We start from the raw sequence: 26,292 nt of genomic DNA, 5'->3' as shown, positions 1-26,292 counted from the left end.
GTATGTGCTCTCTAACTGCACGATTATCTGGCTATAAAGACCGGTTTCGACGGGCCGGCTGTCCTCCGGCCAGTTTTACGACTCCTCGTTAATCTTGACAAGACACGGGACAATTCGTTCAGTATTATGGACCGTGTTTTCGTGTGTTCCTGGACAGTTTGAAAGGACTATGTTTTATATGAGAATGGTGTAGTACATTGATAGTTATCCGTATAATGTACAATGTAAAACTAATGTGAAATATACTCTGTATTTTTGTCTTGCATTTGCTCTCTAAAAAAAATCTACGTATAAATGAATATTTGTACAAAAGTACCTAGTCTAGAGCTTAAAAAGGGAAACGGGCTACTTTTTACTAGGATGTGGGACATAGGGCCCTCAGGAAGCAAGTTAAACGGCTGGCGGAATCTATAAATTCTTTAAATAAATTTCTTAGCAAGAAAAAAGAAGGATTCTTGTTTCTTTGAAAAATCTTAAGTAACATAAAACATTTTACGTAACAGAAAAGCTCCTTATTTGTGATAAAGGGGAACATTTGCTGCAACACATGTTACACGATCTGTTTCTTCAGTTTTTCTTTTACTGAAAACAAAGAATAAATTGTTAAATTCGCAATTTTAAAGCAAGGAACGTGCTTTATAAAATTGCAGAGGAAATTACTTTACAATGATTTTGCTTTAAAGTTTGAAAAAAACTGAAAAAAATATACATACATTAACAGGCCTCATCACTACGACGCTCTTAAATAAGAACTATGAATTCAAGCAACTTTGGGCGATGCAATGAAAAATTAATGTTTTTAGAATAGATACCATGACCTACATATTCAACGAACACTTTTAGGAGTGTCTAAAAACAATTGAATAATGGCCGTCCAAATTAACTGAACAAACATAATATATGAGACGTGCCGTCAGTGCGTATATCGGAACGTATTCTCGTTAACACCCAGCTATTGAAGCTCGCATCATATTTAAAGGTCCATTGTCCTACCTAACAAAGCTTCGTCCAGTACATAGAATAAATTTACTATACAGTAATTACAAAACGTTGCTTGCGGATCTTTAACGGAAATTTCAATTAATTACTTCGTAAATCAGAACGTATTTGCTACAGTTTTCAATGGAATTTCATCAGTGTTTTCAACATGCATTCCGATAATTAATATTTTGTGGAATTACTACAGCTATCAGCTCTCTACGAGCTATTTATTGAAACTTGCTTCCAAACGCCTTTGATTTTCATAATGAATTCCAGTTATTGCGTAAATATTGAATATTTTATATTTTGCAAATTAAATACCTGTACATGAGTCGCTTTATTAGTACTAGTAAATGGAATTTTGAATATTGGAATCTAGTATACAAATATATTAATTAATTATTCATCACTACCTACTAGGAGTAATAGGTATAGGTACTTAAGTACCTAGTATTGCTTCATATCAATATATGAAGATAGCTATCATACCATACCTATATGTATAATATGATGATCAACTATTCAATAAATGCTCACAATTGAGCCACGTCAATTTACGTTGTTTGTGGTTTGTACCATGTTGTGGTTTTCAACAATAGACATTACTAACGACTGCATTTAATGTGCCACGTATTTATTTAGCCTTCTAAACATGTCCTATACTGCTAGCCCTGATACCAACAAACTTATTGGCGAAGAAAGTAAATTACATTTTAAATTAATAAAGCATTTTTAAACAAATGACTGCTGTTTAAGTACTACTTATAACGGCGACTTACCATTTTAATTGGAGAGAGAAAGTTTAACGCCTCGACACAAATTATGGCCAACATTGTTTAATAAGCGAATGACGTACCCTTCACAAGTTACTTAACCTATATTAAGAAAAGTTCCAAGGTTCCAGCAATTGTAATGAAATTTTAATGTTTATTGACTTTGGAAAGAACATAATGCTATTTGGAGCAGCGAGCAATCATATAATAGCCCCGATATGCCATAGAGTACTTACTCTAGATGAGAAAAGTTGTTGATGATGACGACAAAATTAAATGTTTGTTTGACTTTTTCATTTCCATGTAATTGGGTTCAGCAGAAAGTATTTCTGTTGAAAAGTTTTATCTACGTGATTTAGGGGACTGTTTGTCCTATATTTTTGTTACAGCAAATTATGATGTCACATTTATTTTTGGTTTCAGATATAAGTAGTTCCAATTATATTGTTTTCATCATGCAATCAACACAAGAAGAATAAGCACTAACGTAAAACGTAAAGTGGATAATTTTTACACAAGATTTTAAAGTGAATTACGAAACAAATGCTGCGCAAATGACATAATGATGACTATTATCATCAGTACAAAGTATTTAACTAGCGGAAAACGTAAACTTCTTTTAGTTACTGTTATAACATTTTCCATTATTTACATTGGAAGATGTACCTACTGATGCTTATAAAGATACCTAGTTCCATATTAGCTTAGCACGATTTTCTCTGTCCGATACGAAATGTTATTTAATTAAAGCTGAGATGTCAAACCGGTTTATTGGTAGCATATCGGGATAACCCAGTTATTGGCAGATATGAAGCTGCAGACGTTCCGTTCAAAATATCGATATTTAGCTGCACCTGTCAAGGCTGAAATATTAAGCCCAAATGCTGAGTGTGGCAAATCATATTCATAAATGGTTGTTCTTATATTTATACCAATAAAATTATTAGCAACATTGTGTATTGAGTATATAATGTTGATTGTTTTTTTATCCTAGATACGGATAATTGTTTTTATACTTATACTTTAGGCACCTATTTAATTCTCCTTATTCTGTCATCAAGACTGGTGTACGACGTAGACATTCTTACAAACAGATTTTGTAGAAAAAAGTATCCAATGAATTAAACAAGAACGAAACCGCTCATATCACACTCCATAGACGAATATTTTCCAGAAACAATTTACAAGAGAATAAAACCTTTCAAGTAGGTTTAATTAGACGCTAAACTGAGTTCAAGTATTATGGCCATGCATTGATCAATATTATCGAGGGCATAATAAAATCTGTATTTTCATTTCATTGCAAACAAGAGTAAAGAATAAAGGTCATAATAGCTGCCCATGGGTTCCATCAACGTAAATCAATTCGCATAATGGACTTCCATTTTGATGTATAGCACTTTGTTTTACAATTTCCGAATGGTGATTTGGACTTGAATCGGTTATTTTTATTTTCGCATTTTCATGTTTATTTTTCCCTTTTTAATATGTAGATCAATACCTGTGCAATATTCGTCATCTCTCGAATTTTGTATGGTATTTGAAACAAGATAAGCTTATCGTGGGACCTCCGACATTTGCCAACGTTGGCGCCACAAAGCGTGGTCTGTTGAACGCTATGAATGAGACTCGCACCGCAGCAAATCGTAGGTATATGTACGTGTAGGTATGAAGTGTAGCTAGTCTATTGAAGGTGTGAAGTTTCCTAGCAAAAATGTACATTGAGTTTTCAGTATTTTTACAAAAAGTGGAACACGAAAGAATTATGAAGCTTCGTCCACATCCACTTTTTATTTACAAATTCTTTTGCCGACACCTATTACTTTGCATCCCCGGTGCGGGATAAAAAAGACCAATACACGGCCAAGCTCCATCAACTCAATTTGCGTAATGGACTGTTCGTTTGGACGTCCTCTGTTTTACATCTCGAAAAGGCTTAACGTCAAAACTAGTATAAGCAAAATGTCGCATAAAAATATACAATTTGACCTCATAATACCCTTTTCGTGGTTTCGTTTGCGATGTAAGCATTTTTGCCGCGGGCGTTCAGTTACCGTAGTATATTTTGGGCCAGAATATAAATAATGCGGGTTTCGCGAAAGAGATGGTCTGGTTTATTTATGATGTTTACAAAGGTCAATTTTATTAATCGTTATTTCTTATGCATGCAGATCTTTATTGAACGATACTTTCAACTTTTTCAAAGAGGTAAAGCGCTTTTATTTGTTTCAGAGGAAATGATAGCCAGCAATAAAACAAATGAAAATAGAAACTTCAATCAGCTTAGTTCACAATAAACATACAACAGTTCTGCATACTTCTAACACAAAATTACCTTCAACTTAAAATTTAGCAGTAATTAAAGTGAAGCGAGAGGTGTTTGATCCATCGCTTCGGTTGTGAATTTGCATGGAAACGAGCGCCGGTGATTGGGTTACCGCGGCCGCGGCCATGCTCGATCACTAATGCTTATTGAATTAAAACCTAAGTCAATATAGACGACGAACTCGCTAAACATCGCTGTTATTGATTTTTGGTGTCATTTGTGCTGTTTTCGTTTGTTTTGCATGTTGGTTTTTTTATGGTAATGGTTTGAACAATGTTTTGTCGAATTATATGCAAAATTAGCTATGAAAAAGCAAACTTGTACATAAATTAAACTCTGAAAAGAAGGCTATGCTTCTAATAATTTTGATATCAGTTTAGCCTATTGTTTGAAATTATTGTTTAAATAAGAAAAAGGCAGAAGCTTTGTGCCAAAGTCTGTGCTTTTATTTGTTTTATAATATCACTTGAATTCAATTCAAAACATATATTCTACATTGCTTTTCGATCAAAAGCAACAGCTATCGATTTTTGGTCTGAAAACAACCTTAATACTCTTAATAAAACAAAGTAATTCTAGAAGCGTCATAAAATGTTGATGCTTATTGTATCTCCATCAGCAATGTTGTTCTCGTAACAACATTTCCAAACAAATGACAGTAGAACAATGAAAGGCGTGTTTTGATTAACAGTAACGTTTTCTCCAATGTAACGACATACAATAGGGTTGAAAGTAAAGTTCGTGGCGTATTCTCAACCCCCAGAGGCGACTTGATACTCGCGCAAATTAATTCTCATTAATTTCTTAGGAGCTTATACACAGGGGTCTAGTTAATGCCTAGCAACGGGCTGAATGTTTTTTTAAACGATCCAAGATTACCTCTTAGGGAAAGTTTACGTAGTAAATTCTCTGCTTATGTTTATTTTTCTTTTGAGACAATACTTTGTTTTTATTTTCCTGTTTTTGTATTTGCTAAAAAGTTTTGGCGTTCTAAGGTATAATTGAGTACTAATAGGCACTGAACTAATTATAAACAATTACACTCTCGATTAACAATGACAAAAGAACGCGAGGGATCTAATAACTCAGTAATTTGTGAGCCATTCGAAAAATGTCTCTGTCTTTTTCAGTGCCAAAAAAGTTTTGAATGACTGTTTTATATTAAAACTTGGTGTAACCAAGGCCCTTGAATATGACTAATGTAAGACAAGCTGTCACGACGAAGGTCGTCGGTGAAAGCGATTTATTTGACGAGGGATCACAACTTAGGACGACCATACGTATTGAAATTAATTGAATATTGTACTATGATATTGAGGAATTTTACAGAAGACTTATTTATTCTTGAAATGTAATTTCTTAACAACATTTTATTCGATTTTTCCTCGCATTGTGTTCCCTTTGTATATGAGTAAACACTTCATATACCAGGCTTGTAAATACCTGTGTAAATGTCTGCGGGTTGTAGGTAATTTAATGTGTTGCAAAGTTTAGGGAAGCGAAACTTTTGAGCGAGCCTTTATATTTAGGGTGTAGATTAAAGTGTTAAAGCTTCTGCGTTATGGTGGAATAATTTTGGATGGGCTTTTTATGTAGTAAAGTTATGACGCAATACAAACTTACAACATAAAAAAAACACTCCTTACATAAGTAAATGTTCGAAAAAATTCACACTAGTAATTACTGACAAATTATCAACATATCAACCTTACATTTACCCCCTAAATAATCATGAAATTCTCGCATAAAATTCAATAAATACACAAATATAACAAACGCACGAACGCGCAACGCATGTACGAAACCATACGCCAGAATTGACAAGGGGAAATTGAGTAAATCAAAATTAAGTGACTGATCATCCGATGTTGCTGCGCAAATATGATTTATAAAAGCTTTAGCGTACACGCAGGTATATGTGAAGTAAATAGAATAAAGAATTATTGGCTTTACGTGGCGAAGAATACGCTATGGTAATGGATGAACAGGATTTGTTCGGTGCTGAAGCCTTTTACTCAGAGCAAAGAGGTTTGTTTTATTTCTTGAAGAGATAACTGAATTTATCTTAGAAGGAGAACTTATCAGATATTGTCATGCATACAGTAAATATTGCCCTCATTTCTAATAGCTGTAGAAGTAGTTTCATTACTCGTACTTCTACAGTGCCATTAGAAAATCATCAACGTCATCATATCCCCAATTTGCGCTGTATCAGAAAGAAGGTCATAAAATTTTGTGTAAGAATTTAAATACCACTTTCAATCATATTTTATTCCATTGTTTATTTATCAAAATTGCAGGAAACGGATGTTCTGAATATCGTTTTCAGACGTTATTCATTGCTAATTGAAATATATTAAGCACTTTTTAATATTAATTGTTAAACGATACTAAAAATTATACAAGACAGTAAAATACCTATTTAAAAAATGTTTTATCTATTATTTCCGCTATATTAAATAGTTGAAGAGTTCAATCGAATATAAAAAGAATATAATTAATAATGCTTAAACGGTACCTAATGAACATTATTATAAGCTATCATGGTGTGTAACACCATCGTATTTCATATTTAGCTTGCGGAGCTCGGAAAACATTTTTTTTTTTTGTATAAAACGTATCAATCAATCATGTATTCATTGAACGTAAAAAGACGTAAAGTCACCTATTCCGATTCCATGACATTTTGAATCATACGTTCTACTTAAAAAAATAAGGTGCGGTTTGAAAAAGGTATTAGCTCTCCCTTTAATATAATTTAGTTCCACAGACATCAAACCAGTCTGTTGTGTGGTATTAAAAAGGTTCCTAGAAGTTTTCCTAAATACAGCCTCTATAGAGACCTTTCTGAAGAAGGTACGTAGTATTGTGTAGTTGCTTTCAAAGTAGTAGGTATTGTCTAAGACATTACCAATATTATTTCTCTTTTATTTTGTTTTCAATTTTCCTTCAAACGCCCTTTAATTTCCGCGTTGTCGTAATCTTTATTGTTTGTCAACCTCAGGTTTGCATCTCCCGACTCGCGTCAATAGTAAGCCACGTTTTGAAGTTCGATGTTTCCGTGCCGACCACTCCAAATCCAATCTAACAGGGGTCAAGTAGGAGCACCGTCGTGGCAGGTTCACTCTTATAGAGCCGTCATACTAATACAGGGTTGAGAGGAACTGGCATTTACTGTAAGTGGCTGAAAGTGGTGTCAAAACACATCGTGAAAGGTCGTGTAATACGAGTACCTATACAAGTTGTAATTTTCAGAAGCTGTACAATCTCCACCCATTGTTTGTATCATAAACAACACCAAAGCATTGTTTAGAATTCTGTATACAAAACTTTTTGCGATACCTCTTGGCATTTAGCTTAAGCAAAGGCTTCTTTAATGCAGAAACTTCGAGAAATGTCAAAAGTTAAATCCTAAGACTTCGACAAGTTGATTTTTTGTTTGTTGCTCCTACTTACAAAAATCGAGAGTTCTGAACAATAAAATTTTGATTGGACGATTTATAACATCTATGCAAATAAAAAAATGAGTTTCCATCCTTAATAACTCTCTTTATGTACGAATTACGCTTTATAAAGATACTTGACTTACACTTTTTATTTTTATGTAGTTCTGGGACCAAGTAACTAGAAATCCTGCTACCAGGTAACAAAATGGATTATCTAACGTTAAAAGCTATGTTGATCCACGTTCTCAGAAAGACCTTTACACGTACATACAAGTACTATAATAAAAAGCCCTAAAAACGAATAACAAGCGTTATTCGTTTTTGCACTTCAATTACGAAGAAGTGGACCAAAAAAGTGGCCATTTTGTTTGATAGGTATATACTAATGACCCGAGGGGCTAGTTTTTTTCTTGAACAGAAACTCAAGAAGATAATCTGGCTATCGAGCTCCGATAAAATGAAGGTTTAGTCTGACAGTAAATCCTGGCTTAATGTACTATCATTGCCTTTCGAAATAAGAAAGTTGCGAACAGACTTTAATATACGTTGATCAAGAAAGCTTTGCACCTTTTTCTGTAAGCCTTTTTTTCGAGAATCTTAATGCGTGTAAAGCTTATGTATTAAAGGTAAACATAGAACTTTTTGCTTCAGTGAGGCTTTATGAAGCAAAATATAATTCAATTTGATTAGAAGCCATTTGGTAACTCAGTCTATTCTTAAGCACCTTAGACTTTTTAGCTCTTGTTAGATGCCTATTATTTAGTACTACTTTGTTCTATAATTATGTCGGCTTCTACACTTCATGAAGGCAAATTAATTTGTCTTTTGTTAACAAAATGTCAAGCAATTTATTGTTCTCTTCACACTGAAAACTTTAATAAAGTCAAATAAGTGACACGAAACATAAGTGAGACAATTAAGTATTTTATATGCAAATGAATTTAATTAAATCGTTGACATTTCTGTATTTCACTATCACGCGTTCATTTGAATATTCACGCCTTGTTTTATGTTTACTTTTAATTATTGTGTAGGTTCAGCTGGGAAGAAAAAAATAAATGACTGTTTAGGCTGTTACAGAAATTTATAATACATATACCAATTGTGTTAAGTCTCTGAAAGCCGCTGTACATAATTATGGTGACACGTGGGTTTAGTACATTTGTCGGGTCTATTTTTTCATGAAATTTTAGCATTAAACGCGCATAGTTTTTTAACAATTTTTTAACGAATTTAAAGTAGCAAAATTTTTGCACCAATTTCATTTGATGTTTTTCATTTTACAAGACACATTTTATCAATTTCACTGTCAATGTTTTTAGTTTAAACATTTTATCCATTCCATTATCTTACATTTGTTAAGCCAATACATTACACTCCTAACTCTAAAATACCGGCAGCAGCCACTACACAAATCAAAAGAGCTTCGGTTGGTATCGAGTTGATCCCTTTATCCCGCTATCTATTGAAAGTGCCGCTTAAGCTCACTACCAAAAGGAGATTTTGCGTTTAAGATATCGCTATGTCATTTTAAAGTCTTACACTGTTCCTTGTATAGGTAGGTATATTAATTTAATTTGCTTGAAAAATATTGTTGGGTATGAGGTTCTTAACTTTTGGTAAAAGTGATGTAAGGTGATAAGTAAATAAGTACTTAAGCAAGTACTTTATTTTAATGTTTGTCTTTATAAGATCCGTGTAGCATGAGCTATATTAATTTTTATTGTGTTATAAAATATTTGTGTCAGACAGTTGAAAGTAGAATAATTATTATTCTTGAGTGAAAGTTTCGCCTAAAGAAATTTTGTGTCTGAAATATTTACTTCAATTCCAACAAGAATAGTGTTTTGTTTACCATACCTACCTACGTATTTTTCCGCATTGTAAAAGTTATTCAGCATTTCTATAAACGTTCATCTGAGCGTACAAAATATTACTTCAAAAACAGGAAAATATTCTTCTGAAACTTAAAAACACTCGTACTTTTAATTTAAAATAAACGTTTTTTTGTCCGGCTCCGTCACAAAGTTAGAGAACTTTCACACAAATAAACACAGTTGAACCTCTTTCTACTACAACTCTTCAAAATAGAAGAAAACGCTAGTTCAAAGGTTTCGTCTGAAATACGTCTTATTGTAGCTTTAGGTGTGAAAACAAAGGTTTATTTTAGAACAACTGTAATTTATATTAACTTTATATTTTTGTGCAAGCTAGATTTGCTTTGAGAAGCAAACGTTTTGAGTACATTGCTTGTAGGTCTAGTCTTATTTCTTTTTAGTGCATTTATTTAACTTTCAACATATTATTTATATTTTTAAATATTAGATTATAAAAAATAAATAAAAAAACATTTAAAAATATAAAAAATTATTTCTTTAATTATTGCAACATTTCTATATTTATAAAAACTTTTTGTTCATTCCTATTCTCATCAATTCATAATTATTGCAATTCATTTCACCAGCATTATTTCGATAAGTTTAAGAATAGGTATATATAGGATAACAGTAAGAAAAACATAAGTAGATACTTTTATCCATTCTAGTTATGTCTAATAAAATAGATGTAATTTTTTGAGAACTTCCCCTCACAATGTAATACATCAACTCGATGCGAAGTCATCCAAAAACGCGGTCATACCAAAAGTAGATGAAATACGAGTTTTCTCAATATTTTCATTTTCCCCAAAATAGATGGGGCAGCGGTCTTTTGAATACAAAAGGCCCATGGGTTCAATATACATCAAGTAAATGAGAGGTTGAGCTGTGACGCAGCCTTTTCGCTGAGTGCATGGAATACTATGTTTTATTATAATATCCTTAGAGTGAGCTCACGAAGAAATGTGATTAGACCCCTTTGATACTACTAATGTATCATTTTTGGAAGAATATCGCGTCAAAAATGGTAGAACTATTTTTTCTCGCGAGCTTTTATCATCTAGCCTAGATAAGCCTTCATTTCTGGCTATCTGCTATCATTTTGAATAAAAAATATCTGCCTCGGCAACTAGTTCGAAATAAAAGTTAATAGTTTATTAGAAAATCGTTTTCAGTTGTTTTTTGACAGCCACATTCTAATGAAGAGGTGAAAATACAAAGATTGATTTAAGTAAATCTATTTTTGACTGATAAATAAATCTTTCACAGTGCTGTTTTTATACAAAAATTGCTAAAAATATTGGTGGTAGTAATGTTTTTAATATAGTTTATTTATTATTTAAGAGGGCGTAATCATATTATCCTGTCAATGTTGCATAATGATTGATAAGCTAATTAACTTGCCTCTAGGGTATTAACGTTAATTATAACGCATTCTATCATTATTCGTATTATGATGGTTATTGACAAAGTAGTAACAATTATAACATAATCAATTAAAATCAACAACCCATCAATAATTTGGATACTCGACTTTACATGTTTATAGAACATACATTTCCAATTACTACATTATTGAAAAATGTAGGTACATTAGCCCACTATGAAATCATTATCTTTAATGTATTTTTAACCTTGTTCCAAAAAAGGGAGGTACTCAATTCGATCACGTCCTTTTTTTTCCGACGTCAAAAATCATCAAATGACCCCTCCCGCTGTGGGTTAGCAGCGGTGAGGGAGTGTCAGACTCTTACTGACTAAAAACCGTCGTGTTCCGTCATAGGCCTTTTATGTACCAGGGCCGCGGTATCTCTTTCGAACAACCCGCAGCCCCGGGATTCGATCACGTACTTACATAATATTTCAGATTATTTGGAAGACTAAATTAGTACTTCAATAACTGATAATTATCGAAAATAAGGCCGCTAAATGTGAGCAGGCTTACTCTGAGCTGTAGTGTAAACGTGAAAATGAACGGTATTTTTCGTTCACAGTATGCTGACAATATTGCGTAACGTTCGCTCACTTTCGGTGGCTGACAGTCAGCTTCATTTGAACACAGCCTAAGATCGTACACACCCAAAACTATTTCAATTATAATGCATTGTTTGACATTCGAATATAACAGTTTCGACAACCCTAATAGGATTTGCTGTCGTTACCTCGGCCAACGCAAAGGAAATTGAATAGCGATCTGAAACCCCCCAAAGGGCATGCTCTGATCTCAGATAGGGGTGCCGTAAATGCATTGGTATGTTATTGAAATTGCTGTCAAATGTGCCATGTGGTTTGCTTTGGTGAGGCCCGTATTGAAATTGTGTGGATACATCTCGGAAATGTATATAGGGGTATGTATGCATCGTAGCGATTCTGAGAAAGTCTCATATTCAATTGAATGATGGTGAAAGCTTGACCTAGTAATTTATTACAAAAAGGTGTAGAGTTTATTTCTTTGTTTGAACACGTAAATTTGAGAAACTACAGAGTCGATTTTGTGTAAGGTAGACCATTTATTGAGTAGTGCTGAAATCTGTAACAAATAGGTATTAATCATCATCATCATCATCATCATCATCATCATCATCAGCCTATCGCAGTCCACTGCTGGACATAGGCCTCTCCAAGTGCACGCCACTGAGATCGATTTTCGGCTTCTCGCATCCAGCTCCTGCCAGCCGTCTTGCGCAAGTCATCACTCCACCGTGCCTGAGGACGTCCTACACTACGTTTGCCGAGGCGCGGTCTCCACTCTAGAACTCGTTTACCCCAACGGTTATCGGTTCTTCGGCTAATATGGCCAGCCCACTGCCACTTCAGCTTGCTGATTCGGTAGGCTATGTCGATGACCTTGGTTCTCTGACGGATTACCTCATTTCTGATGCGATCCCTCAGAGAAACGCCGAGCGTAGCTCTTTCCATAGCCCGCTGAGCGACTTTAAAGGTATTAATATTACGATTTAAAAAAATCTTTTAAAACAAGTGATAATCAGTACTTCATACAAACGTAAAACACAATTCATGTCAAACATAATAGACTCTTTTAGTTAAGGCTTAATTATTAGGTCAGTTCGGAGCCCACAGAAACATTTTGTGTCCATCGAACAAAAAGCTGCGGTTTGTACCTTCCCAAATGGATTTATTTATGGAGGTCCATTCTGTTGAATAGGAGTACTAAAGACCTCGAAAGGAGGCTTAAAACAAACTCTCTTTTGTTTTTGTTGGACTTTTCTTTGAAAGGTGCATCATTTGTGTTTTGATGGCACTAACATTTTGTTGCAATGTAATGTAAAAAAATAATTTTGTCTATTTATGTCGTCTAAAGTTATAAAATATTTATAAAAATTATTAAAAAAAAAAAACGTGGGAAAGCATTTGTTCACATAATTTTATAAAATGAATTTTGCTTTTGCTAAAAGTACCTACAATATGTACAAAGAATTTAATGAAAAGCTTTTAAACTACTTTCTCGCTACACTTTTAAAAAATACCTCAATTTAAATGGTATATTGAAACAAACTTTCATAATCATATTTTCAAGTAAGTGCAAAATTGCAAACAAATACATCGAAATTGACAAAGGAATACCGTTTCTAATAGATACAAAACCATTCTTGAAGTTTTAGCGCAAACAAAGGGTATAACCAATTAATGCAATTTCTATTCTCAGAATGTTCCCTGTGAAACAGTGGAAAATAACTTTTGAATTTGCAGGAAATCCTCTTAAAATAACTGAGTGCCTTTACAACAATGAAGGTGAAACTAAAATTTGAACTAAATATTTTACGTAGAAAATAACAAGATACAAGCAAAACGAGGTGAAAATAGAAGAGAGAAATTCATAGAAAATTTAAATCCTGCAACTGCATGAAAATACCTGTTATTTTATCACAAAGTCCTTCAACCAAAAGAAAATGTCAAAGCTGTTATACAAAATACTTTATTGGACAAAAATGTTATTCAAAACAGCATAATACCTTTCGTGCCTTAGCGAAAAATTGCCACTATTTCTGGACATTGGTTAGTCAAAGGTTTTCTTCGCCCAGTATATAAATAGGATCAATTTACTGACCGCTTACAATGTATCGACAACGCGCGAAAGATTCCGTGCTAACAGTCCCTTTGAGAATATAGTTATTTACTCAAACGACTTCGACATTTTATCCCTAATGAGTAACAGATTATCTCCTGTAGTCAATTGCGTTATTTTTTAATTCATATAAGACAGTTTTATGTAAAACCCGGAACTTTTATTTACATCAGTTTCACATCCATGACGTCAATCTAAACGATCATCATCATCACCCGAGCCTTTTTCCAACTATGTTGGGGTTGGCGTCTACAGCCTATCTGACCTTCTCAACCCAGTTACCCGGACAACTCCTTGGTAAGACTGGTTGTCAGACTTTCTGGCTTCCGTCTTCGACTGCCAAAGATGTTCAAAATGACAGCAACTTCAATCTATATATCATGTATATACAATAACATACATACATCACATAGTTTCATCAAGTATAGTTACGACAAAACACGAAATAAAAAAACTTAATTTACAATAAAGAACATTATAAGTAATTTCTGCTTTAAATTAAATTTTAAGATAAGCAAGATCTGAATTTAGTTACGTCAATCACAGAGCTGTTAACATTTGTTTTATTTAAACTTAATTTACTCGGAGTTTTCGCTTGACGTTTCAATTATTTTATTAATTTCACGGCAATATTTTAAGTGACGCAGACGTAATTTTGTTCTGTATTATTTTTATATAAAATGTAGTAATAAAAATTGGTCTTTTATATTATCTAAATATTCTAGAAAATGGTAATTAAACTTGAAAATCTAATGTGTGGTTTTTGTTCATGTCATCATCTGCCTAGCCTTTTCCCAACTATGTTGGAGTCGACTTGCAGTCTAACCGGATGCTATAATATCTATAAGTTCCAGTGTTTTACTAGGAGCGACTGCCTATCTGCCCACCTCAACCCAGTTACCCTGGGTAACCCAATGCCCCTAAGACTGGTTGTTAAACTGACTACTCGTAATGACTGCCAAAGATTGTAATACAAATAATATGTAGGTACAACTCGAGTAACTGCAAATTATGAAACATCGTTAATAAAATAAACGCGAATATGTAATGACTTCGGAGAATCGAGTTAATGCGTGCATTATTTCGCTCTGCTCATGTTTTCACTCAGACCGTGGCAAGATAATCTTTTGTTCGTATAAAATGCTCTTTTGCATGAGAAAAATCTTTTTCATAGTCTCTTCGCATTTTTTTTAAAGAAAATATTGTAATGGAAATCATAATTGGAATGGATATTACAGAATTTCAGGTTTAGTATTTACTAGCTTCCGCTCGCAGCTTCGCCCGCGGGGTAGGTTGATAAAAAGTAGCCTATGTATTAATCCAGGTTATTTACCTATTTATGTACCAAACTTCAACCAAATCGGTCCAGCTGTTTTTGCGTGAAAGAATAACAAACATGTATCTATACATTCTCACAAACTTTCACATTCATAATATTATTAGGATATAAGTGCGTTTTCAAGTTATTTTTAAAACACCGTGTTCGGTTTTGAAGTTATTTTTGAATGTAAATAAGTGACCTTAATGTTTTCTTTAAAGATAAGGTCATGTCAGTTGGATGAAGAGGCTGCAAAAAGAATGTAATTAAAAAACCCTTTAAACGTTAAGCCCGTAAATGAGTAAAGATAAAATCAATATGGACTTACAAAGAGCCAAGATTTCAGAGATTAATAAGGTCAGAAAATCTTTGCCTACCTACTTCTTGAATTTCCTTGTGCTGGTTGTAAAAGGTAAATTAATGAACAAATAGGTTTGCTGATTTATTCAAAAATAAATATTTTTAAACAACGTTTATTTTTGTTTACAAATGTCGTGTAGTAAAGGGAAATGCTTGTGCTAATATTACAATGATAGCTTGAATCGTGAACTCAAAACAAGTCTTTATAAATATGTTATACCTACACAATGTAGTGTACATCTAATCTGCCTTTTTCAGGGAAAAAAGTTTGACTGTACGTAAAGTATATCCCTCTGAAATCTCTAATTAGGCTACTGTAATTACTAAAAGAAAATCCAAATATTTAATCTTCCTAGAAGCCAATTTACACAAACATTTTAAAAGCCCAGCCAATAAACAGGCGGTGAACATCAGTATATTGATGACCCAGTTGTCAGTTAAGATAACCTACTTTACTCCGGCTACCTCTAATAAAGGAGTAAAAAATATGAAGGCCTTATTTATTTATATTTTTCTCTGACGATGTGCCATTTCACAAAAAAATGGTAAAGTAAAAGGATTTTTTGAACTTGCATCCAAAAATTTACCAGTTTTCAAAAGACAACCAGATTTTGAGGAAAAAATTTCGTGACCAGTTTATCTTTGTTGGGTTCCGTTGAAAACACCTCGGGCAAAACATGTCCACGACAACAAAAGTTTTCACCCGTTGACCGGTGGCTACTTCGAAAAATATTTTCCTGGGAAACTTGGGCTTTGCGCGGCTCTTATATTTTTATAACTAAGAAAATCGATATTTTGGTAACGGCCTAAAAATACCTTTTCCTGATTTATATTTTGAGAAAACTGGTTATATTTCTAGTGTGTAGTTTTCGTCATTCAGTACCAAAAATGCAGCGGTAAAATAGGCTGATAAAAGAGGTGTAAATCTCAAAATATTTAAAATGTAAACCACAAACACCGCTTCAGAATATCTATTATTATTACCAGCTCCATCGATCGTGCATACATCACTTGTAGGTCCAGCTTTCACTAAGCTAATGACTTAGCAAAAACAATATTAGGTACATTAGACGCACAATTTGTATTCCAAGTGAGTATGAAAGTCCAAAACGAAACAAAATGCATAGTCTGTCTCACTAAAATAACAATTAAACAAACTGCCACGCCATTATAACTGGCAGTTACAAAGTGAACTACTAAAATAGACCCTCCAATTTGCCGAAAAGCTTAGTAAGTAGCAACACGAAAAAGCACTTAAAACATTAAATATGGAGGCACACCGTGGCTCAGTCAGTTCATATCTGCTATGCGGCAACACCACGAAATATTAATGTTGACCAGACACCTCTCCTTTAATTGTATGGCGGCAAACACTGCCGAATCTGATATGAAACAGCCCCAGGACCGGATCGCCAGAAATCAGGATCTCTCAATATTAGTTTCAAACTGTTATTACTTCAACGAGCAAATAATGATTCAGTCCGTATTTGGGGAGATGTCGTATTAATTGGAAATATTGTTTGTTGTTGGTCGGATAATGTTCGCAGCCAGGGGATATGAAATGCGATATATCCGATGTTTGTTTTTACGTGTTATAAGCGTTCTCTGTCGAGTTGTCGGGAGCTACATGAAAATGCGTATAACGCAACTACGTACGTATACATTCTCCAAAAATAGCTGTGAGGTGATCCCATGGCCGTCAATTTTAAAGCAGTGTGGTTGGTCCCTCGTGTACGTGCCTTTTTACCCCAAATACCTACAACTTCAATGTCGCCTTTCCCTCACCCCTTGTTCACCTACACTTCACCATTTTCATTTTGACCCACTCACCAACAAATTATCATATTCCTGTTTAAGATTACCGCTTGGCAGCTTTGGAATATTTTTACTTACTTGTTTTGGTGCAAAGCTCCTTATTATCTGAAAAAGAAGATAATATACATATAGTTTTGCTCATATTAAATTGTTGTGTGCGACTGAATAGAATGAGGCAATAATGTCTACTCGAAAAAGTCTTTTGTTGGACAGCCTAGACCTAATTAAAATTACGAATAAATATATTATTACTGCGTTCTAACTATGCAAAGTATTCATAATCATGATAATAGGTTGGCCATAATGCAATCTACAATCAACAATGCTCCCCAAACCTTGTACCAGGATTACAAAGAAGAGCACTCACCATATTGAAATTTTAAGGCATTGTATTCACAGCTTCTATTTTTTCATTACGCTTGTTGTCCTATTTGTTTTGTACAAGCAAAAATATTTTCCCAAAACAAGAATAATATTCGACGTATTCGAGCGAATGCAATTTCGCTGTAAAAACTATGAAAGGGATAAATTTTTCATAACCTAATAAAGCGGGAGTCATATTTTTTATTTATTCTTTGTACGGGCTGTTATGAATTTGTATTAAAAATGAAGTGTCGTTTGTCTATGAATCGTATATTGGAAATAGGGAAATAAATGTAGAAGTCAATGGAAGACCGACTTTAAAAAAAAGTGTAAAACAAATAACATAAAATACTTAATCAGTAGGTATATTCTGTTTTTTACGCAATAAGTATAGCCCTTCTACCTAACTATAGGTTTATGACAAGTTGATCGTTTGTTCTACAGCAAACTAATTAATATCAATTAGGAAAGATACTGGGACAGATTAAGTTTATTACTTTTGAAACGTTATTAATATTTAAGAGGTCCAAGCTAGGTGCTGTAAGAGTAGTTTCATTAAGGCGTTAATATTTAATGTCTCGTGATTTTGGCATTTAATATTATTGAGACTTTCCAGTAAATAATAAATCACAAGTCCAGTGGCGATAGAATAGTAATGAATATGATTTTGACAGTCAATTTAAATGTCAAAGTAATCTCGTTTGGAGCTTAAGCGAAATAAGATAAATAAAACTTGAGATAGAATATTATGACGTGTTTAATTTTGTTACAGATTAATCATTTCTGATTGATGAACGCCAACACTGAGTACCTATAAAATAAATAGGTACTGTATATTTTTTCTTTGGTTGAAAACGCATAACTTACATGTAAACACAGAAATATCAAAAATTCTCATGGAAATCTCTGAAAAACCATGGAAAAATTCGAAAAAGCGTGGCCGTATTTCCTTTACCAACAAACAAAATAACGTAATAAAAATAGGAAACCAAGATTTCTTTGGTACAATGTACAATACACCGAAATACATCTGTGAAAAGGAAATCACGACGGCGCACGCCAATAACCGACGTCAGACCAAGTGCTATTGTATTCTCGAAATATTATCACAGTGCCACCACCGGGCTAAATTGGGAAACCGTGTATTTTACACCTTTGTCAGTACTTTAAAATTAATGCTTTGACAGATACAATTTGATTTCATGTGATGTTCGTTTGTTTTGTCAAGGGTTCATCGTCAGATTATTTATGTTTATCTGAGTACCTAAATTCTGGCAGAAACCTTTGCAATTCAACACTTTGGAAAGTTACGCTATAATGTCATGAAATACAAGATTACCTTCCTGAGTTCTTCTTTATTTAGTTCTTATTTAAGTCATTTAACCTTCGCTACTCCGAAATTGTTACAACTAGCTTTGCTACTAGCCATTTCACTATAAAAAGAATGTATGAACAAAAATACACATACACATGGGTACAAATTAAGGTGGCGAAAACTACAGTTTATTTATATTTATTACCATTATAAATACAACTAGCTGGAACTTTATAAAAACAGTTCATTTTAGGATATAGTACGCTTCGCCACAGTCACAACATAGTTTGAAATAGAACACTCTCAGATTATTTTACTTATCAATTAAGAATATCGGATTCCCAATCTGGAATGCTTAGTAAATATCTTTGTCCGTAGATTTACAATAGGTATTCTATTTTAGTTTCCCTTTAGCAATTCCGGGGTATTTCGGTAACCTAATTAGGTAAATTCTATATTATTTTCAACCATTGTGAATCTGATATTTTTTTGAATATGGCAATTTTTCTTTAATGGCATTACCTTGACACGTTTGTTCTTCCTTGTCGGCTAAATTAATATAAAAATCTATTAATATCAATCTCCCTTTATATCGTAATGGGTGTAACATAAAAATGTAGGCCATTTGTTCTGAACGTCCGCGACGCCATTATATTAGCTAAATGCTACGTAGCTTATGTCGGTGTCACATATTTCAGTGTTGGTCGAGTGTTGGCTAGCGTGGTGAATGTCGATACTTTTGCTTGCTTTATTTTTATAATACCAGCAGTTTTTTATGTGGGGGTTTTTATCAAATAATTTTTGTTTAGTTCAGGCAGCAATTAGTAGGTAGATATATACGATTTAATCTTTCTTTTTAGACTGCCACTTGCATTTAACATTGCACTCAATGTTTTATAGAGATAACATACAAAAAATTGTAACAGCTTTATTTTGCTGTCAGCATTTTACTCTATTCGTACATTTTCTAAATGTTATGAGTATTTTACTCTTTTACAACCTCACGTAGCACATTTAAACAAAACCAAAGGTCGTCGATAAAATTATCATCGAAAGTGTTCCCATCCCTATTACTTACGCAAGTTGGCCCAAAACTACATTTAAGTATTATAACGCAGCAATTTAGAACACAAAGCAGGATCACGTTTCTGTGTGTGCTTAGTTGCTTAGCGGTTCCGCCATTGTTATTTAGGTCACGGATTTGTCGTATGTCCCTATCGCCATTCTCCTAATGGCAGCGGCCATGATTGAATCTCTGTTTGTCACTGAATTTGCTGTATCATTGCTTTGGCTTTATGTGCTCCTAGTACTTTTGTCACCATTATCTGCTTGGTTGGTGAAACCAAAATGGGTGAAAATGTTTTGGGTTATTTAATGTAGCAACCCATATCAGATTTGTATGTGAAAATGGCTCCTACACTAATAATGGGCAAATTATAAAAAAATGGAATTTAAATTTTTTGTGGCTACCAAAAACATAATTATGGAAAACTGGTTTTTCAATCGAGGGAACCATCAATAACTTTTATGTGTTTGAGAGTTTGAGTTGTATAGGTATGTATAGTACTGGTCAATGACGGTCAAAAAGGAAAACTAGCTTATTAATTTTCCAAAGTAAATAACGAAAGCCAATTGAGTAAACTGAAAGTTAATAACGTCTAACTCCCGATAGAGTCAATACACACCATAATGTGAGCTTTATTTTCTGTTGTTACTATATGTTTGTAACAATATAATAGCTAGTTATAATGTCTGGAGCCTGAGTAAGGAGGTAGGTAAGGACTTTTTACCCTGTTGCAGGAAATTGTTACTCAGTGAAAACGTGGGGATCAGCTATTAAATAGTAACATTACATAACATGACGAATGCCCCGTTTCTTAGTACCCTTATCAATGACTCATAATTTTTTGGCGAAAATGATAAAACATATTTAGAGAAATTAAACAGACAAAGGTGTCTACTGTCTAGTAACAAACAGTGAAGTAAAACAGACAAATTATGAACTAGAAGTCAATTGAAAAGTGAAATCTGTTACTGTAATAGCTTTTGTTAAGTTATTACTCAAAGTGAGGCTTTTGAATCGCCATTTAGTTGCTATCATTTGTAATAGTATTTCGTTTGCTTTAATTAGGTAATTTTTCATTTAGCTGTAGGAATTCTTATATAGGAAATTAGAGATAAAAAATACCGAATTATGTATCATTTCTTGATAATCGTACTTATAATATTCCACAAGCACACAATGTGAAGTTATCATAAGAACTGGATAACTGTTAAACAGACATAGATACCTACCAGTAGTATGTTTAATTTCCACATTTACTTTGGACACTTTCGTATATGGCGCATTGACATTCCAAAAAGATCTTAAAATCTCAAGATCTAATAATATTCAAGAACAGCACTTGTTCAACAAAATTCGATTCAGGTAATCCTTAAAAGATAATCTCCACTCAAAATTTATTATCATAAATAAACAGATTATGATAATGAAAATCGGATACGATTATTAAATAATACTTTTATTCGAAAACAACATTATTTTGTCAAACAATCTAACTTTAAAATATTCTGTAACGAGGTTGTTATAATGAGTCTCTGGTACAAAGTCGGGTGACACCGGTTCAAATCAAAATTCCGTCCAATGGCTCCGAAATAGGATGATTTACATTTTCTTGTAGCTAAACCGGTCTCAAAAGAAATATTCAAAAAATTCAACATCGGACTGAAATACCTCAAGTTTACCTTGTTAAAATCACTGAGTATTTTGTTGGCCTGAATCATATTTTTAACGGCGACTGGAAATTATGTTTGAAAATTGCCAACAAAAGGCGACAAAATCAGCAAGTCATTCAAAAGAGGCGTATGTGGGTCTTGGAAAATTGGATATATTCGAAGTGCAGCACTTTCACACTGGTGGATTTTTGTGCCACGTGGAAACACATGACGTTTCGAGAGAAAAAACATCTGTCGCATTTTTCCAGGCGGTAACTTTTGTGCCGGTAGTCTATACTTATTTTTTGCTGTCACCTGTATACGGTCGACAACGCCCGAAAGATCCAAGAGTTGTCGCGTGGAAGAACCGAGTTCAAAATCCATTCAAAATCCATCCATCCATCAGCATGAAAGCGCTGTAAAGCAGTGATTTTTCCTTATGTTGGTATCGGTTTCTTACAGGCGATCGAGAAAGCATAGAGAAAAAGCATTTAATGCAGTTATATTTTCATACATAGAAAACGCACCCACATTAAAATATATTGGAACACTTCATTTTAAAGTAAGGTTCAAAGATGCAAAGGTTTAACAAATTAATATTTATGAAGGGAATATAACCCACAGGTTTCAGTGGGCAGTGGATTCGAATCTGACCCCTGAAGACCCTTTTGTTTATGAACAACTTTAAGCTAGATTTTTCTCAAAGGGCATAACACTTTTGAATTGAAAAATAATATTGAAATCTTTTTTATATGGTTTTGTTTTAAAATAATATTTGCGATAAGAGTTCGTTTATTTATTGCAAGACTAAGAAGGCCTAGACATTTAGGTACTAGATACTTTTTCTAATGGATTAGAATAAAAGTGAAGATTTCATTTTTTATATTGTTTTTTACTTATTATCACTTCGTCACGATGCATCTTTTAAAATTGATGGACAGTACCTACTTTTATTTATATCATCCGCCTGTACCATTCTACACTCTGTCATTTAAGTTGCAGGCAATTAAGCCAATAGATTCTGCGCAAAATAGAGTACAAAAGTAGTACATGTTAGCATTTATACGTTCTGGTACATATAACGAATACGAGTATTTACGTATCATCTACTTTTTGGAAATTAATTAAGAGGATTCCGATTTCGAAGTTTTTTTAGTCTTTGCATTTACGAAAAAGATATGTACACATTTTCAGTGAGTACACACGGAACTTCTCTTTACCTTGCATTTTTTAAATTATTAAGCCTTATAAATATTATTTCATGTTGATTAAACATGAAACGTATGTAACTCAAAGGCCCGAATTCGTTTCTTTGATACACCGCAAGTACAAACACAGAGGTCACTTTCAGCAAGACTTTCGTTTCAATTAGTTTTGTTTACACTTACTCTTCGATTCTCAGGTATTCGTGGATTTCATTTGTTTTTATTCCAAATATTCGATGTTTACAAAAGTGTCCGATGAAGACTTCGTTACACGTTCTTGTTATTTGTTTTCATCATTAACGGAATTACAGTGATAAATGACAATGTTTACTGTTTCGCTTTTTTTTTTGTATTTTGTAAATATCGTAGATTATTTGGGTTTTGGTTACAAAATAAACTTTGATACAGACAGGTATTTTTTTATTCAATTTTTTCTGTCGAATTAGAGCTTTATATTTATTTCGTTTTCACATTACATCTTTTATTCTTAAGCTTTCTTGAGAAGTTGTACACTTTAGTGTTAAAATGCAAGTTTTCCAATAATTAATAAAGTAAATCCTTAACTTCAACTACTGTAACTAGTTAAATATTCCTTTAAAACAATTTCAAAATTAAAGTAAAGATTTACTTTAAACTTTACCCAATTTTTAGTTAGGTACCCTGAAAATATTTACAGCCTAGCTAATTTCTATTAAGAAATTATGGGCCGGGTCTTGTTTGATCCATCGATTACTGTTTACTTTGTAACCGACGTTTCAAGGCTGGTAGCACTTTAATAAACTAGTTTCACACAAATATTCTGAAAGTCCAAAATGTGTTTTCCATTTTAGCGATCGTATCTGTGTCTGATGGCAAAGGTTTTTAGCTAAGTAATAAAATCTTTTGAGGTGTTTCGTTTTTCTTTATGTTTTAATTTCAGAATATTGGTTTTAGATTTGTACAAAAATCTGTATTTTATAGCTTTTTCTTTTCACATTAGTCAGCGCATTTTTTTCAATATCACTTTAGGTATTGATTGTTATTTCGCGTATTTTTGTTTAACGGTAAGGTTTTTATTGTTCTTTATCAACTTTATTAAGTACATTTAAGTCACATGATACACAAAGAAAGACGATACTTCGTATAAATCATACATTAAATACAAAGTTTAGACTAGGATTAATACGACCTTATGAGTGCCATATTATTATAGCAGTCTTGTCTTAAGCACACGAGATCTTACTCTAAAGGATTACTCAAGTTTTTCAGTAATTAATGTTGTTTACTTTGATTAATTGTTACAATTTATATAACACACCGTGTTTGAATTTATTGCCTTAGTTTCAAACGGAGGTTGCCAGATTATTACACTGGGGAGACCGCGAGGTGTATTTATGACATAAAAATGGCCACTTTACGTGTAAATGTTGTGCTTGTTTTCGTGTCCTGCGCATCAGTTAATTTAAATTATGAAGTGGTTTTTCCATGTTTACGTGAACAAAGTTGCATTGGAGCCTCATTTTGTTCTCCACGATTAGAGCCCTGGTCATCGTTGCGTAGTGATTTTTTAAAGACAATTTTTTTGGTTCATTTATTAAGGTGAATATGAATTTGTTGAACTTTTTGGTATTAGAATGTTACCTACAGCTTAATGATTGTCTGAACTTTATTTCCTAACTTATGTTCTCGTTTGAATAACATTTTCTCTTTCCTCCACCTCAGATTTTCACCTGTAATATTTCCGTGGCACAAAACATGTATGCTATTCACAAAACTCATAAGCTATCATTATTTTTATGAAACCAGGTACCAGGACAGCATAGCATTACAGTGTCATTTGCGTACGTTGATTAAGCTGGGAGGACTTATGCTGTCGCTCATTGTTACCGCGTCTTTCACTATCATATTTCAGAGCAAGCATTATTTATTCGTGACGTGCTGTGACACGTAACGTAACACCTTGAGTGGTGGGTGGTGATATGTATGGCCACTGACAGCTGTGAACGCTAACTGTTAATTTTTTAAATAATTTTAATAGCTATTATAAGGCTCATTGGTGTGGTTAAAAATAAGTATGTTCCTACTGACATTTTTAAATAATTTAAAATTTCTGTTGGTTAAAAAAATCAAATGAAATCAATTAGGTATTTATTGACTCATATAATATAAGTAAAATAAAATTTTGATATAATATAATTTTGGAATGAACAAACACGAATTATTAAGAGGAGTCTAAAAGAAAAAAAACAATGATTCAAAATGCATGTCGTCTACCAGACTTTAAGCCCATATTGACCAGCAAAAGATATTAAAAGGAAAAGCCATAAAAAGTAAAAGAGCACTCACACTTTGAAGCAGCTCTTATCGGTACGAATAATAAAAATCGAAACGAAAGCAAAAGTATAAGCTGAAGGCTGAGTCTTTCATATTACATTCAATCATAAAAAGAAAAACATCGGAGTCCGCCAACACTTTTGCGTCTAATCTTTTTTGTTTTAACGAAGTCTTTTTTCTCATACAATATTAGCATTACAGTGTATTAATGAGGCTTTTGTGATGCAGCTGGAAAACTCGAATGATATTAATTAGCGAATACATTTTGCCTTCGGGGACGCGTTCTATTTCTATTAGTGTCCTTTAATGATGATTGGAAATACGACCACACAAAGAAACTTCACTGGTTTGCTTTTTGTACTTGGGCTTTAGATCAGAATGTTTAAATGCCAGAATTTTTAATTAATGCATTTTTCAAAGGAAAATATGCTCTACCTACATGAAAATATTTTCAAGGTTAGTTAGTTTCATAAAATATAACAACCCTTATCTAATAGTAGCTCAAAAATAAAGCGTGTGTCAAAATTTCATACCTAGGCTTTTATTTCTAACGTCTGAAAATAAGTCTAGCCCAAATAAAAACTTGAAAGAATTATTAATATATCGCAAAACACGATTTAGTTCAATAGAATTAGGACCTACGTCTGAGATATTTAAACTTTTTCTTTTAGTCTATACCTACTTTGTACACGTAAAAGCAATAACATTAAGTATTAGAAAACTCAAGAGATTTCTTTTGAATAGAGAATATCGTACAAATAGGTATAATAAAATTATTATTTTTGAATTTTGTACCTTGTAAGCCTAATTTGTTATTTTAGGTCACATCATAAATTATTTAAAGAATCCGAATAGATTGTACGACATTTATGATTTTCACAAATGTATTTCTCAATTTTTCTTGAAACAGTTTCAAGCTACATTTTTCATCTTATCTTAATACCTATTGCATTTTTTGAGAATTCTGTCTGACTGTCAATGTTCATTTCAAAGAAAGACATTTTACAATATTTGTGATATTTTAAGTAGATATATAAATAATTTCGCAACTGAAGCTTGCAGTGTGCCCTTTGTCCACTTAAAAGTCAAGCCACGGTTGGCTTCCCCTAAATAAATAGTTATTTCCTCCTAATTCAATTAGTTGCAGACTCTGATGAAATTTCAACTTATTTATTAAGCTGCACAGAGCTTTACCTGTCAAAGTAGAAACTTCCCTATCAACTAACTCGAAGTTTATCGAACATTCTAAATATTTACATGTGTTTGTGTTCTCATATCACATGGACGACATTTACGTACCTATATGTATACAGAGGGTTATGTATGTGTGAGTGTGTCACGTAAAGTAGGCGTTGTCACCACATATATGTAATGCTTGATTAATACAATAATTGGAGT

At 33.1% G+C, this 26,292-nt stretch overlaps 1 protein-coding gene across 3 annotated transcripts in view; it reads right to left on the bottom strand.

Moving 5' to 3' along the window:
* Rsh (radish) overlaps window positions 1-26,292 on the bottom strand; it is a 201,662-nt gene that overhangs the window by 160,979 nt on the left and 14,391 nt on the right. For all 3 annotated transcript variants that reach the window (XM_049844570.2, XM_049844573.2, XM_064038527.1), the window contains exon 2: window positions 17,062-17,088. The gene's annotated coding sequence lies outside the window, so the exon portion shown is untranslated. The remainder of the gene's footprint in view (window positions 1-17,061; window positions 17,089-26,292) is intronic.

The sequence above is a fragment of the Helicoverpa armigera genome, chromosome 16 (assembly GCF_030705265.1).
Source record: "Helicoverpa armigera isolate CAAS_96S chromosome 16, ASM3070526v1, whole genome shotgun sequence".
NCBI classification, from domain to species: Eukaryota; Metazoa; Arthropoda; class Insecta; order Lepidoptera; family Noctuidae; genus Helicoverpa; species Helicoverpa armigera.
Note: the sequence above shows the minus strand (reverse complement) of the source record. Positions and strands in the feature narration are given on the sequence as shown.